The 17,275-nt window shown below is 37.2% G+C and overlaps 1 protein-coding gene across 1 annotated transcript in view; it reads left to right on the top strand.

The window, feature by feature from the left end:
* Window positions 1-1,094: 1,094 nt before the first annotated feature.
* The window catches only part of LOC123688589 (E3 ubiquitin-protein ligase RBBP6), a 231,934-nt gene continuing 215,753 nt past the window's right edge, over window positions 1,095-17,275 (top strand). Inside the window, exon 1 of the mRNA XM_045627175.1 lies at window positions 1,095-1,270. The gene's annotated coding sequence lies outside the window, so the exon portion shown is untranslated. The remainder of the gene's footprint in view (window positions 1,271-17,275) is intronic.

Here is a 17,275-nt window from a genome sequence, read left to right on the forward strand (position 1 = left end):
GGTTGTTCAATTCAGGAATGAAAAAGTTAGTAATCATAGCTCTATACTGATCCCCATTGACTGTAACGTTCTGGCCATCGTCGTTTTTGAAGAAGTACGGACCAATGTTTCCACCAGCCCATAAAGCGCACCAAACAGTCAGTTTTTCTGGATGTGACGGTGTTTCCACATACACTTGAGGATTAGCTTCACTCCAAATGCGGCAGTTTTGTTTGTTGACGTATTCATTCAACCAGAAGTGCGCTTCATCGCTAAACAAAATAAAATGGACGTAGTGCGCGATACGTATTCCGCACAGAACCATTATTTTTGAAATGAAATTGCACTACTTGCAGGCGTTTTTCAGGCATGAGTCTATTCATGATGTATTGCCAAACCAAACTCAGAATAAATCACTTGACAGCTGTCAAATCGGTCGCTATCTTGAACAGTAATGCCAACTCAAAGTTATATACCTCGAAAAAAAAACATCCTTTAGTTCAGTATAGTTTCTGAAAGGTGCAATTGTTGCATAAATAAACGAGCTCCTGACTCGACGTCAATGCAAACCTTATTGATTTCAGGGATTCTTCACATTGCAAATCGTATATGCGAAAATTCAAGGAGTTCAAAAAATGTTTTAATTAGATGATTCCAAAGAATTACTGGAAATAAAAACTGGAAAGCTTCAATAGTTTCAGCTAGAAGTTTCCGACTACACCAACTCATCACAGAGAAAAACATACTTGGTACTTAGAGCAACATCGCCTCTACCCAAAACCTTACAAACTCTTCAAGAAACTGGCATTCAAAAACATAAATCAGCCACGAAACACCTTGATATGTCCAAACCGATACAACACAAATAATCTGCAGCAGCAACAATCACATACAACAGATGCATCTCAAATATGGGTCATCTCACCTTCTACCCTCCGTGGGAACAGACACAGCATCCGATCTTCTCGATCATGTGTTCCATTCAGAAATAATGGATCCGCAAATGCTCCAAAAAAGGCGAAAGATTCGTTTACGATCTCAATTCAGCCTTCATCGGCGTCTGATCCAAGTAGGCTAGTGCCGAGAGTAAGATCGGCAATTGTTCCTCCACAGCCAACTTTGCGCGACGCGTATCTCCTTCAGTTGCGTTCTGGTCGTCGACGTCTTCGTATGTACTGTTAAGACTGTGCAAGAGAGCGCGCGCCAGTGTCGTGGGTGTTGATATTTTGACATTTTTTTTGTGCTGTTCGCTTTGCCAGAGCGTTTTTCTACCGGATATTTATTTCATCAGGTGAGTGGTATTCGATCAGTTCAATCGAGTACCAATTGGTACCACTTGGTATTTGCAATTTTCTAGAAAATGTTCTGACTGTGCTTGAATTTTTATTGATTTTTTCTCGCTTCGATTAGTTGACGTAACTTGTTTTATTCAGTGATTTTGCATATATTTCATTTGAATTGGCGAGAAGATTTATTTTCCTCTGAATTATTTATAAACAATAGGTTAATTATCCTTTGTAATTGAATAATTATTCTGTCGCTGCCTCATCAGAGTTACCAGGAAGTATGCCTAATCCTATCGAAGAATTCATAATTTTATATTGTTTCAAAACGAGGATTCTTCTAATTTAATTCGCTAAATTATAACATTAATGCTTATAAAATATACTACTACTACTCAGGGTTCCTTTTTATTTTTCGGACATTGTCAACCCTAATGACTAAACGTCAAAAGCGGCGTAGCTATCGTGAAGTATATCATATTTTAGCAGAACCTTGAAGTTCAACCACAAACTTTTTTGATTTGAAAAATTCATTTGGGCAAGGAAAAAATTAACTCCTGAACATCAACGTACAATTATTTTTTATAACTTTCGACGTGGATTAACTCAACAACTGTGCATTGATGAACTCAATTCTACTTTAAGGGTTGAAACACCAACCAAAACCACTATTCACCACTGGTAAAGTAGTTTCAATCGTGGTGACCCTTTGCTCGAGAACGAATTTCTTGAAGATCGTTCAAAATCAGTTGTTGTGACAGAAAACATCGATGCTATGCAAAAACTGTTCATGCAACATTTTCATGTATCATATTATGAGGTAGAGGCACGTTTGTTTTTTAATTCCACCAGCATTTATTGGATTTCATATGAATTGGCTTTGAATAAAATTAGCTCCCTCATAATTTGACAATCGCTTATAAAGAGTCTTGTGTCAATTAATGCAAAGAAATTTAATAGCGATGCGTCAAAATAAGTTTATAAGATCGTAATTGGTGGAGAAGCTTGGATCAAAATATGTATACGAAACTAAACAGCAGTAGAAGGTTCCAAGATGAACCAAATCCATCAAAAGTTGGTTGTACTAGAAGCTCTTCGAAGCAAATGAACACCCGCATAGTGGCAATAACAAGGCATGTGGCTGGTACCATTAGAGCAATGTAGAATACTCAATTCTGAGGTGTATTTGTTTACCTGAAGTGTTTGCAAAAGTTCTTGAAAATATTCGCACAGAAGAATCGAACTATATCATAATAACACAAAATCTTATACTTCGACTCAAACAAGTGAATTCCTGAGTGGCCCAAACATCGAATTGATAGGTCAACCGCCGTAGAGTACTTATATAGCAACCAAAGTCTTCTTCTTCTTCCCTTGAATAAAGACTAAATTACTTGGCGAGTGTTTTTCAACACCAGAAGTGGCAGTTGATGCCTTCAAAATGCCTGTTTTGGAGCTACCTTGATCGGAGTGAAAAAAATGTTTCGAAAATTGATATACATAAACGTATCTATAAAAAACTGTGAGTCTTCAAGGAAAATATTTTGAGAAACTTTAAAGACGTTCAAATGACATATGTAGTGCGTCCTCCTATTCATTCCCAAAATCTAGAAGGCAATCTTCGTAGTACATAGGTAAATACTGTTTTCAATTCATAACTGATAACAACTCTTAGAACATTACCTTGCGAGTACATGTAAGTTATTCATGTATCGCCTTAGGTTCTTAATAGAAAATTTGCATTCTACTATTCAAATCAATTAACAATGGATTTAAATCATGTTTCCAACTCAATTAAATGATGGTGCAAATTAACTAATTTATTATTGAATATTTTCTCTTCAAGGATTTGTTAGGTATCTCACCAAATCTCTTAAAACGAAGTTTAAAATATCATGAAAATGATGGAATCTACTGAAATTTTACTCTCATCTTCTTAGGTCAGGAACAACCAAGAATATTGAAAAATATATTCTTTGAATTGTGGAGAATTTCTTTTAAACTTTTGAGGTTAGATCCTTGCAGTGTTTTAACCATTGGTGACAATCAATCGAATTGTGATTATTGACGCATATGCAGCAACTTTTACTTTAGAAACTTTTCAGGTTCCACACAAGTGGGTTACATGATTATCTTATTCAATTATATGAATAACATAAATACAAATCAATTAATGTTAACAACTTCAATTCCACGATTAACTTTGAACTCATTATTTATGAATTCGAAGCGGAGTTTTTGTGGTTCATTACTTTCCAACCATCGGGAAACAATTTTTTATCACCTCTCAATTTTTCTTAGTTTATGTTCTGATGAAAGCTATTAGCTGGAAATTTGCTAAACGATTTTCTCAAAGTTTTGTGATATGATTCAATAATTATTATTATTATTGAAGGGATTTTCAAGCTGAAACGATTGAAACAGTTCATTCAAAAATGTTTGTATCATATTTTCTGTCAAAATTGCTACTATGAATAACAAAAAATGCTCTGGATGAAGAAATGATCTTTCCATTCGATTTCATACTCTATATCCAACATATTGCAGTGAGATACACTGCACAGGTCAATTGTAGAAAACAATAAAACAAAAAGGTCATGACTTGTCAAAGTTCCATAACCTAAAAACTACCTTTACTGACGTCTAATGTCAGATAACTTTAGGATCTCCGATCGTCCAGATAGATGAAGAATTATCTGCTTTCTGGAATTGTCAGATATCCTCAAATCGTCGTACTTCCTTCAGAGTACTCCATTCTCAATATTTTTGGTCGATTTTCATTCAACTATTCGGAACAGAAACATTATGATCATAAAATTCTGTCAAAGACGTTCGTGGGTCGAAAATACTCCGACTGTCTCTGTTTTAGATATAGATACTAATAACTGTAATCTTATAGATTATGGTCCCAGTCCAATCCCCGTCTTTTAAGACACAAACAACAATAATTACCAGAGTACCGCTGATTCAATTCCAACTTCAATCATTCCAAAATACACTCTATCGCCGAGAAGCTAAATGAAATAACGCCCAGGCTCTCTCTATCAGCTCATGATATTGATCCCAGCCATCTCAAAACACACATTCATGGAACTTTTAATGAAGCTTCCGCAAACATCTGCAGCTACAATTCCATTTATATGTTTTCATTATCGATGACTGACGAAGCTAACGGTTCAGCGAAATCTCGGCAGTAGTATCAGCGCACTTGAAGACATCTATTGCAATAGCGGACTAATTGAGTTTGTATCATTATTTAGGAGTAGTTAGTCAAGAATTCGCCGGGGAATTAGCAAGAGAGTTCCTGCATAGTTTAGATGGGAGCAACTGATAAGGAGCTGGAATCACCATAAGCGTGGAATTTGCTTATCTGGACAAGATGAACTTGTTAACGAGGCAATGAAGGAAACTGTGAGGTAGCCTTGAAGAAGTTGAGGTGAAGAAGGGTTTTGCGGTTGTTGATTTTGCCAATTTTTGTTTGGAGATATTTCCGCAATTAAGAAATGAATTAAGGTCTACAGTTGTGACAAGAATAGAGATTTAGAAAACTTCAGTTATGTTGATACATACTTTTACAGTTTTGACATAACTGTATAATATGGTAAAAAAATGGATCAGGAGTCAGAAGCTTTGAAGCGATTATTCCATAGTCTAGCAGTAGTCCGTATTACCTCCTCTTCTTTCAATCAATTGCCCAATATGTCTAGGCATCACAGGTATCAAGTCATTAATGAAATTTTCAGGCATATCCATTCTTCCTGAAGGGCTAAACTCAATTCCTGAAGAGTTGAAGATGGGTTTTGGCGATCAGATATAGCTCTCCCTAAGTAATCCCATAGGTGCTAAATTGGATTAATTTCGGGTGAGTTTGCTGGCCAATTCATTCTCTGGATATTGTTCTCTTGAAGAATGTTTTGAACTTTTCGAGCGCGGTGTGGAGAGGCGTTATAATCCTGATAAATGAAATTATCCCAAAATTCGTTGCGCAGAGGAACAATGATTGGTTCAATGATATTTTCTACGTAGATGACACCAGTCATTGAACGTTCAAAACTAGGAGCCCTCCACCTTCGGTGTCGGGCTCTTTCTCCAAAAATGAAAATGAACTCATGCAGTTTTTATGACAACACGCTGTCATGCGAAATTATCGGTAATTTTGATGCACTTGTGCAATTACTTACGATAATTGTATAACCTTCTCAAATTCTCTGGAATATCGTTGATGACCAGTATTATTATAATTATTATTATTTTGAACTGAAGTCGTTCTGGTTCGGTAAGCCTTCCGGGAACTGCGGCCATGTAGATCTTTTATTCTCTACCCTACTCATTCATGGAAGCCCAAGGAGGTCGTCAATGACGTTAATAAAACTGACAACCTCATTAGGGGCCTTGGCCGTTACCTCTCTGATATCCAGGACTGGCTTACCCATGTCAATGGTTCTTAAGCCAGGCAGCTCCGGACACTTGCATACCATGTACTCGGCTGTTTCTGCTTCTGATCCACAGAGCCTGCAAATCTCGTCTGCTGACTTTCCCATACGGTGCAAATGATGTTTGTACCGACAGTGCCCCGTCAGCAGTCCCACCATTACCCGAAGATCGGCTCGTGATAGCTTCAAGAGCTTTTTGGCGAAGGTAGGTGAAATCGTCACAAATTTCTTTGCCTGAACAAGTCTAGGAGTGTTAGTCCAGTGGATTATCCTGTTGTTCATCTCCTATAGCTTGACCGCAGCTTTATATTGGTCTTTTCCTAGCCCACAGAAAGGTTCAGGATGCACTGTATTTCCTCTGGCTAGTTGCTTTATGGTGTTACGGCACTCCCAAGTCAGCAGAGACCCCTGGCAACACGATTCCAGGAATCTCAGCGTGGTTTGGCTGTCCGTGGTGATGTAGATATGCGCCCCCTTGAGGTTCATTTTGAGACACTCCTGAGCGCATGATGACCAGTGAGAATAGAAGCGGTCCCAAGACAGAGCCTTGAGGCACCCCCAATTTAAGATTGTGTTCACTGGAAAATGTTCACCATTCAGGTTGATTTTCATTTCGAAATACCCCCGTACAGACTCTATACAAGATCGACCGATTAGAATCCAATCAGGACGCACCGGGCTCGGCCTACCGTACCGTCCTACGACCGTATAGCGACAATCTGTAGCATGCCTAATATCTCGATGGCGTTGTTTATTACGTCTCCGCCAGAGTGCGTGGTGGGCGAGATACAGGTTCCGTTCGTTTTTTTCTCGGACCAAGGTGATTCTAATTGGAAAATTGGTGGGTGGGTCGTCTCCACTAAATGAGAAATCGCATCGCGGGTAGCCAAGCCGAGAAGAGAATTGCCTCTTTTTTTGTGGCGCCGGTTGAAAATGGTGAATAGTATCTAGTCATCGGGGCACAATATAAAATAAATATCCGATCTCATTGTTCGGCCGGCTGGCAAGAATCACGATGTTTGGTTTTTTGCTAGTTGGCGTTGGCTGTTATGAAGTCGTAATGATTGTTGTCATCGGTTGCGTCTGCTTTGTGTTGGATGGTGTTTTCGATTATTTTGAAATGGTAGTTCATCGTTTTTCATATTTTTGGCAGTACAGGGTGTTTTTTCTTGGTCGGGTGCCAACTTTGTTTTCCCAATGGAAAACATCGATAGTTTTCGAGAATTTTAGCATAACAGGTTTTAATTTTCAATATTAGTGATTCGGAATATTTGATGATACATTATTTCTATCAGAAGTTATTTTGTTCGAATATTGTACATGAATTACCTTTTTCGGAAGGTATATATGAAATGAACCAGTGATATACATAATATGAAGAACAGCTGTAAATGAAAATTGCAAATTGAAAAATATAGATATATGTATATAATATAACGACTCATAGGATGCACAAATAAAAGCTCTACAGACTTCCTTTAAGGTACCATATGCTGAACCTTAAGGGTTCCTTCACACTACCTTTCTCACTAGGTTCTTCAGACCAGGTTCTTTTTGATTCTGTTCAGAAATCACTCGATAGATTTTTTCAGTACTTGGAAAAAAACCTTCGTATGGCAGTTTGGAATGAACTCAATGATTGTTTTCATGAAAAAAATATAGTTTTTGTTTTATATCACTTCAAAAATTGGATCTGAATCATTTCAATGAATTTCGAAAAATTTGGAATTTTTACATTCTGATAAATACATACAATCTCGGCTCAAAATACATAGGCCTCCAACTATAACTGGTTATACATTTATGATTCGAAGTATTGTCCATCGCAGGCCACTACTTTCTCTCATCTTTCGGGCAGCATACGAATCCCGCGTTAAAAAAACTGGTCATCTTTTAGAGAGATCCACGAAACGATCCAATATTTCACTTCTTCAGCCAGGCCGTGTGCTATTGATCGAAACAAGTGATAGCAACATCTGTAAAATACAGCGCGTGGGGTAGGACTTCGCATTTGAACATTACCAAGTATGTCTTGACCACTTTCGCAACATGGCGTCGACATTGTCATGCTGTAAAATCACTTTATTTTGTCTTTCGTTGTTTTGCGGATGTTTGTCTTTCAATGATCGGCTCAAACGCATTAATTGCTTTCAATATTGATGGCCTGTGATTGTTTCAGTCGGTTTCAACGAATCATAATACACTACGCCGAGCTAGTTCACCAAATAGTGAACATAACCTTGGAACAGGGAATATTCGGTTTGGCCGTCGACGTGAAACATGGCTGGAATGTGCCCATGATTTTCTGCGGTTGGTATCATCATAATGAACCAATTTTTCGTCTCCATTACAATGCGATGCAGAAATCCTTTCCATCTTAGTCTTATAAGCAGCTGCTTACAAGTAAACAAACTCCGTTCAACATCTCTCGGCTTCAACGCGTACGACACCTTATTTCCTTGTTTATGAATAATTCCCTATGACTTTCAGGCGTTTTGAAATGGCTTGTTGCGTCACTCCCAATGATCCTGTCTATTCTTGTTGCGTTTGACACAAGTCTTTATTAAGTAATGCCTCCAATTCTGCATCTTCGAAAATCTTCTCTCTCCTAACACCAAACGTCAAAATCACCATTTTTGAAGCGTTGAAATCACTCTCGGCACGTTCTTTCACTAATAGCGGTCTCACCATTGATATTTGGGAGCATTCGATGAGCCTCAGCCGAAGATTTCTTCATATCAAAGCAGAAAATCAAAATCTCCCGCAAATGACGAGAATTTGGCTCGTAAGCTGACATGTTCAATCATATCCATTAGAATCCGCATTCTCGAAATTGATAGGGAAAAACTTCAAACGACCATATTAACGAAACCTCTAGTAGGATTTGGCCAATTTAGGAACTCGATCACGGTATCAGGGATTCAAAGTTATCCTGAAAATCTCAGATTTCTAGGACTTTATGTTCGAAAGTAATCTTTTATACTGATGGCCCTATAGAAAGACACATTGAAATTTGAGAAAGTATTCGTCATCTCATTGTTTGAAACCATTTCAAGCTTGAATTAATAAAATTACGTACATCGTAACTATTTTTTTTCGGAGAACGAGCGCTGAGAAATACCGCGACTACAATTTTTATTTCCTTTTTAGTGAAACTAAATCAATTAGCACCCAATATCGCACTAAACAATTTATTATCCCCCCATCCAACAACCATTACGCAAAACGTGTAAATTCCAAACACCGCTCCAGTTTACGGTTGTTCTTCTCGGCGGGACTTTTACTTCCCTAACGGCCCCATTCACCTGACAATAACCTGAACAATGCACTTTCAAATGAGACCAAAACGGGTTGGCATTCATCTAGCGCTCGCGCGACAACGTAACACCGGTATTTTATAAGGGCCGTCAACCGTGAACACGTACGTTCCGGCTCACGCATACGAATACGAATCGTAAGGAACGTGCTACGACATCTGATTTGTACGCGTCATAGATCCTAACGAACCTACATACTTCCATCAATAAGTTACGGGCCCAGCCGATGAAAATATATTTCTTCTTAAAAATGCGAATTTATTCGTCAACATTGTCATCTTCAAGAGATATAGATGTAATCCAACGCTCTTCTACCTTCTCAATGCCTTTCTGTAAAAGAATTCACTTTACTTTTGAAATAGGCTTCAACTTCGACATTCACTTCTTCATTAGAGTCGAATTTTCTTCCCTGGGCTATTTTTTCGACGTTTGCAAAAAGCCAGTGATCACTGGGCCAGATCTGAAGAATTATATAGGTGGTCAATCAGTTCGAAACGCAATTCGCATAATTTGACCTCAGTTCTCATAGGGAGCCTTGTCTTGGTGAGATAATTTTGTCTTTATCATTCGAGGACGTTTTTTCTCAAATTCTACAACCAATCGATCTAATAACGTTGAGTGATATTCACTGTTTATGGTTTTATCAACGTCAATGAAGTCAATGGAGAAGATACCATGCTCCTCCCAAATTGCGAATACCATATCCTTGTCTCCTCATATTTGAAAATTTGATGGCTTTGGATGGTTTTGAACAACTGCTGTCCTCTCTTTGACACAGGATCATTTATAGAGATACATACATGTTTCATCCACTGCCACCTTTTGACGCAAAAAATCCTGTTTATTCTGCTAAAACACCCCCAAACAGCATTCATAACCGTCAATACGTAATTGCTTTCAATCAACGGTGAGTTTTTCTAAGTTTTTTCAGTGAATATTGCAAAAATCTTGTTTTTTTTTCCAGCATTTAAATAGACACAATTTCTGTTTCACATCGTTATTCGTCTGGTGTAGGTAGATTATCCATCCATCGTATGCGAGGTCTTCTTAGGCTTCGTTTTTCCAGTGGTGATATTCACGATTCAGTCATCTGCCATTCGGGTGCTATTTCCTGTTCAGTACCCACCCAATCGTTGATGTTGTCTATCTGGTATGTTCTCCAGGTAGCTTCGCTTCTATGTCTATCTCTTGGAGTATTTCTGGTTAATCTTCAGACTTTGTTCATCTCTTTATTAGAGAAATAAAGAGAGATACTCACAACTGCAGAATATAATTCAAAGAAAATTAATAGGTAAGAGGGGATCTGAGAGCCTTGTTTGGAAAAAGATCAGCAGAACTGTTCCGAGATGCTACCAACAAAATTATTATTGCCAACATTCGCTACTTGAAGTAGGTATATGTTCATCCCTCCTGTCTCGATTATCTTTCACGCCTTCAGTGTTTCAGGACTTGTTTCTCCGCATATATTGGATTAGGTCTTATAGTGATTTTGTAAATACGGGTTTTGTGTCAATTCTCAAATATCTATTGCTACCAATTGAACTTCATCACTTGTATGATGGTCTCATTTACAACTGATTTACGTCTGAGAGGTGTTTTGAATGTGGTCATGCTCTTAGTCTTGGATGTAGATATTACCATCCCAAGAGATTGAGCAACTGTGTTGAGCACATGTAAAAGCCTCTGCAAGTCATTCTCACTCTCTTTCACGAGAATTTTATATCATTGTAAAAATGTGTGATAAAGCTATTGAAGAAGCTTTCGTAAAAAACCCGGAAAATTTACTAACAGCCCTTTAAGAAGTTTTTTCTTGGCGTCTGATCAAACGATCAGATCTAATTCATAGCGATAGTTTGTTACTAGTATATTTTTTTGCTGAAAAGGCGAATCAAAAATTAGATGAATAGATCGTTTACGATAGTCACCAAAGAAAACTGTTGGATTAATTCTGTTGGCATTTGTAAAATGTATAGAGAAAAAGAAAAAAGAACAAAGAACTTTTTGAAGAAATAACTAATGTTTCACGCAGCCAGAAAGTGAAAACGGTTTTGCAGGAGCGTTATAAAGATGATGGTGACAAAAAACTAGCATAGTCGCAGGTATTTTGAAAATTAATAGACAAATTAGAAGATGATTGCCGAGAAGATTCTTGTGGAAAAATATCTGGAAAAGGAAAACCAACTTTCAACATCCAGCTAATTGAAAGGAATCAATATCAATATATTGAATGATTGAATATGTATACTAGTTTTTCATAAATTTTTTGCAAGAATTGTAAAAATACTTTCAAGTATCTCGAATTAATCCATTTCATAATCATCAAAATGTCTAGACACCTACATGACCAACCGAATCGACTTCTCCCAAGTTCCACTCTGTGTTCCCTACGTCCACAGAGACATCGGGGTTCCATTAGGAAAATATAATGGATCTATTAATCAAACTAAAACCGGCATGCCCTGGCTCGCAGTTCGATGTTATCTGTGCGCTTAGTTTCGCGTAACAGATTGACAATAACTGCATTAATCGTTATTTTTACTTTAGCAGCAAACGAAGAAATAAACGAAGATGAACTTGGGAAGATAACCGCCAATAACAGCGGGTTCAGCAGCCTCCCTAGTTGCTTCATGAATAGGAGGCCGATTGGCGGAAAATCTTCCTCATTTTCCGATGGAAATAATGTTTTTTTTAGAGCTATGAAACTTTAAATTGCAATAAAACAACGATGCACTATTCGATTGACATGAATTTTATTTATCCGCAAGATAATCTTGTGGCATTACATTTTAAATATGATTTCTGGCATATGACCGCCACGGCTGGCTCGGATGTAGTCAAATCTGGACGTCCAATTTTCGATTACTTTTTCCAACATTTGTGGCCGTATATCGGCAGTAACACGGTGAATGTTGTCTTCCAAATCGTCAAGGGTTTGTGTCTTATCCGCATAGACCAATGACTTCACATAGCCCCACAGAAAGTAGTCTAGCGGTGTTAAAATACAAGATCTTGGAGACTAATTCACAGGTCCAAAACGTGTCTTTCAATAAATCGATTGTGGCACGAGCTGTGTGACATTTTGCGCCATCTTGTTGGAATCACAGCTCCTGGACATCATGGTTGTTCAATTCAGGAATGAAAAAGTTAGGAATCATGGCTCTATACCGATCACCATTGACTGTAACGTTCTGGCCATCATCGTTTTTGAAGAAGTACGGACCAATGATTCCACCAGCCCATAAAGCGCACCAAACAGTCAGTTTTTATGGATGTAACGGTGTTTCGACTTACATTTGAGGATTAGCTTCACTTCGAATGCGGCAGTTTTGTTTGTTGATGTAGCTATTCAAACAGAAGTGCGCTTCATCGCTAAACAAAATAAAATGGACGTAGTGCGCGATACTTATTGCGCACAGGACCATTATTTTCGAAATAAAATTGCACTATTTGCAAGCGTTGTTCAGGAGTCAGTTTATTCTTGATGAATTGCCAAACCAAACTGAGAATAAATCACTTAACAGCTGTTGAATCGGTTGCTATCTTGAACAGTAATGCCAACTTAAAGTTATATACCTCGAAAAAAACACCCGTTATATACAGGATTGTCCGTCCAGTAGTGTTTCAAAAATTCGAATGGTTTGTTTACACAGAATCGTTCATTTTATGCATAAAATATTGATTAGATTTCAATAAGTACTCCCTTAGCGAAGTCTTGCTCACAGACGTCTTTTTGGAAGATTTGAAAAATACTAGGAATAAAATTTCCACCGTTAACGATGAACAGTAAAATGCATTTCCTTTAGTATTTTGTAATTTTACATTGCTTGTAATGACGTTCATTTCATTGTGATGCTATGCTATTATTATTTTCGATTTCTTTTATTCTTTTGAGTCCTTCCTCTATCTTGTGCGATAATAAATTCTAGAAACAAAAACCTTATTCGTAAGTTCGATTCCAAATTAATTCATAGATCATCTTGTTCATTTCTCTCTTCTCTCTCTTCCAATATTCTATTGAGAAAGAACTGTTGGTCCACCCTGTAATTGTTTGGTCGCTGTTATCGCAGCGGTGTGCCAAGATCAAAGCGTGTTGTGATTAGTGCACCTGTACACTTTTATTCCAGTCACAATGTGGGTTTAATTGGTGACAATGGCATAACGGTGATTTGGATGATTCAGATTCTATTTCGGTACCGCTGTCATTAAAAATCCTCCGGATTCTAAGAAGACCCCACAGTTTGATGAGTTCTGCTGATACGCTCGAATAGGAAATGAATGAATACCGCAGCTGAATTTGCAGTCGTCGATCACACCTGATGTTATATCTATATACACTGGACGAAAAAAAAAGAGTACGGATTTTTATTTGAAGTGGCAATATAAGAGTTCCTCATTTGGGACATTATAATTGACAAATATTACTTTTGATAATTATTCTAATAACAAACCAATATCCTTGCGAATGAATAATACCATGATGCCTCATGAATAATTCCATAGTTAACGGAATACTGGACAAAATAAAGTTCATTTTCTGTCATATTGGGAGACGTGATAACTTTGAAGTTCCTACCAATTGTTAAATGATTTTTCCAAATCAAATTGTTTAAGCAGTTGGGACTTCATTCTGAGCTCTTCATGTCATTATCATAAAACCACTGCATAAATGAGAAAATTGAAAAAACACTTAAAGTTTTTTGATATTTCTCTTGAATTTTCTATGGTTGCGAAGCAGCTATTTATACAAAATTTCCCTCTAAGCTTAAAAGGGTTATTCTTTATATATTGCCAAATTCAAGGATTCAGGATTGCAATATTCTTTTTGAATTTTCGATAGTAGCGATGATGGGATTTATTTCTAATGAAGGGACACATAACTTTGTAAAACCTCTAATGAGAAATAAAACCTCTTAATAAGAAATCAATTTCTGATAATAACTTAAATATCTGTCTTTTAGAGCACTCAAAGAAGGATTTTGTTTTTATATGAGCTTTAAGTTCATTGAAATATTACATGTACTGTACTCTGCATTTTTCAGTCAATGTCAATCGATGTTTGCTGAATTGCTCTTGTATTATAAGCTCCAGTGGAAAGTTCAGTGGAATAAGACCTTTTCTTTGTTGAAATATCATCTTGTCTGGATGTGTTCCTGCATATTTTTTTCACTATCTGGTCAATCTTTCTTGCAATCAAGTTCTATCTTCTAACCTCGCTTCTAAATCAGATGAACTCCCCTTGAATATTCCACTATACCTAATTCTTGACTGGAAGGCTGCTGGATAGAATGACTTGTGTGCACCAGTCTCTAGATCACTACTGAAAACAGAGAAAAGTATACATTAGTGAGGAAAATAGGTTAATGTCTGAAATTATTTATAACAGCATAATATTTGATAGCTAACAGACAATTTTTTAATTCCGGAAAAAGTACCTCCACGAGCGGGACTTGAACCCGCACCCTCCGAATCACTAGTCCAGCGCTCTCACCAACTGAGCCACTGAGGAAGTTGAAAGTTCTAACCTCAAATCGAGGCACCGCTTCTCCTGGAATCAAATGTTGGTAGTATCCCTTACAAACTGTCTAGTTCAAAAGGGTTAGGGAAAGTTTATGTTGGAAGGGAATTGAAAAATTATCTGTTTGCCATCAAATATTATGCTATTATACATTAGTGACTTTCTTGCATTGCATGGTGATATTTTATCGTTTGGGACCATCTTATGTACAGAATTCGAAAATTACATTTGTGATAAAATGATAGAGCTATCTGTTCGGGGAACGATCGATCTAAAAAAAAATTATGCGAATGCCTCGGACCACTACACAACCAATCACATAGCGCCAACAACCAAAACGAACAAGTATCCAGAAAGAAGAAAAAGAGTAATATTCTATGTCCATCAAAGGGGAACTAATTACACCAATGCGCAAAAACTCGGTGGAAGCGGTAGAAGCATAAAGTGAGAGATAGCTCATAATAAAATATACATTTCAGCACTGAAAGCAATATTGGTTGCCGTGGAAAACGCACACCCCTATGCACCCCCCACCTCCCCGAGCGGGGTTCCATTACGACGACTCGTAATAACAAGAAGCGAAATTGGCTTCAATAGGAAATGAACAAATGCCTCCGCTGATCCTAGGCCAGAACTCTACGTCGTCCTGGCGTTATTAATCTCCGCAGGAACGCCACTCTCGATTTGCGCAACGTTGCCATTTTCACGGTTTTGGCAGAATATCTCATGATCTAGATAGTAGTTATGTTTGATATTTTGCAGCCTGACTATTTTAGACCTTTGTTGAACTGGGAAAATGCTTCATTACAAGGCCAAAAGATGACAACTGAGAATAGCTATCCAATTCACAATTCAATTTTTTCCACAAAAACAAAAAATTTATAGGATATGAAATATAAATATAAAATGGCAATAAACTATTTGTATAAATGATATAATTGATATAATCCGCTTGACGAGAATTTTACAATTTCATAAATATCGAAATTATGCCAAAACCTTTACTATTTAGAGAATATTTAGCTAAAACATTGGATAACGAAATCAACATAAAGACTGATGTACATTCCGGGATTTTGTATTTTTTGAATTCAATGTATCTCCATGAGTATTTCTTTACAAAAAACTTACCAATTTACAAACTTGTATATTCATTTCACTAAAGTGCATTCGAGCACACCATATAAGGATAGTTACTCTGCTGATATTTACACAGGTAGAAAGCTCAACAACCAAAGTCTTATATCTTTTCTCTTATTCTTCTGTGAAATGAATACACAATTCATCATTCACGATTGATATAACAATTTTCGAGAATTTAGTTCTATATTTAGGTTAATGGTGATAGTAATGATATTTTTCATCCTGACTCTCTCAGACCTTTGTTAAACTGAGGCAATACTTCATTACAAGGCCAAAAGTTGAAAACTGAGTAGGTACAGCTATCCAAATATAAATTTAATTTCTTCCAAAACAAGAAGAATTTATAGAATATGAAATAGTGGTAAACTATTCGTATAAATAAAAAACTTAATGAACATATTACGCTTTTCGGGAATTTAAAAAATTCTAAAACAAGTTTTAGATTTTCTCTCACTCTCCTGTGAAATAAATACACAAATCATCATTTACGATTGAAATGAAAATTTTCTAGAATTTAGTTCTATATTTTGGTTGATGGTGACTCTACGAAACGATTTTCTATTAAATCATGGATCAGCAATCGTATCAAGAACACAGACAGATAGTGACAAAAAATTAACTTACTGTTTAGAGCTGCTACAAAGCATATGCCGTTGTTTGTAAGAAACCAAAAGATTTACAGAGACTTAAAATTAAAAAATGTCGCAGATTTACTGAAGAGAAAGACCTTGAAAATTTTGGAAATAAGCAAATGATGAGCTAAAAACAATAGTTGACTACAATCCTGTTGATGATGCGATTAGGATACCAACCACGAAAGCCCCAGAGACCAACTACGAAAGAACAGAATTTGAGTAGAACTCAATTTCAAGTATCAAAAAGCAGAGATTCTCCTATGAAAAACATAGGTATACACAAAATTTAAACGAAAAAAATACAATTAAAGAAGAGTCAAAAGGTTAATAGGCTAATAGATTCCCGGAACCTCAAAAACAGCAGGTTAGGTTTAGTAAAGTAGGCCGTAGTCTTCAAACGCGAAGTTACACACAGTTTGACTTTTCATAAGGTACATTGTCCATGATTAAGAAAAAAAAAATTTACCTCCAAAACCGTCAATTCGGCAACGTCGCACCGCACTCGCCGGCCGTACGTTTTCCAACGTAGCAGGTGTTAAATACTCAGCCGTCGTCGTTCCCTGTGATGTAATAGCCACCATTCTTAATGACCGACAATTTTCGCACGTTTGCGCTCGCGGTACCGTCATCTCTTATGAGGGCCCGCAAGAGACCATACGGTCTTACGGTGAGGTGGGCGGCGGAAGTAATTTTATGGAAAATTATATCTGAATCATTCTATCTGTACCGCGAAATGCCCCAAGGGTCTGTGTGTGTGAAGTCGGAGATTGTGGGAAAAGCCAGGTGATAATTTGTATTGGTTGGTTGGTTGGGATTTGGAGGTGGACGAAGGGTGATCGGATTTTGATGAACCACCCTGTGCCTTATAGATAAATTAATGAATAACCTCTTAATCCAGAGAAGAAATTAATCAATATGTCAGGCTGTAATGATATCGAGGACGAAGTCTAGCAAGCTCTTCAACTCAAAT

This window comes from Harmonia axyridis, chromosome 1 (assembly GCF_914767665.1).
Source record: "Harmonia axyridis chromosome 1, icHarAxyr1.1, whole genome shotgun sequence".
Lineage (NCBI taxonomy): Eukaryota > Metazoa > Arthropoda > Insecta > Coleoptera > Coccinellidae > Harmonia > Harmonia axyridis.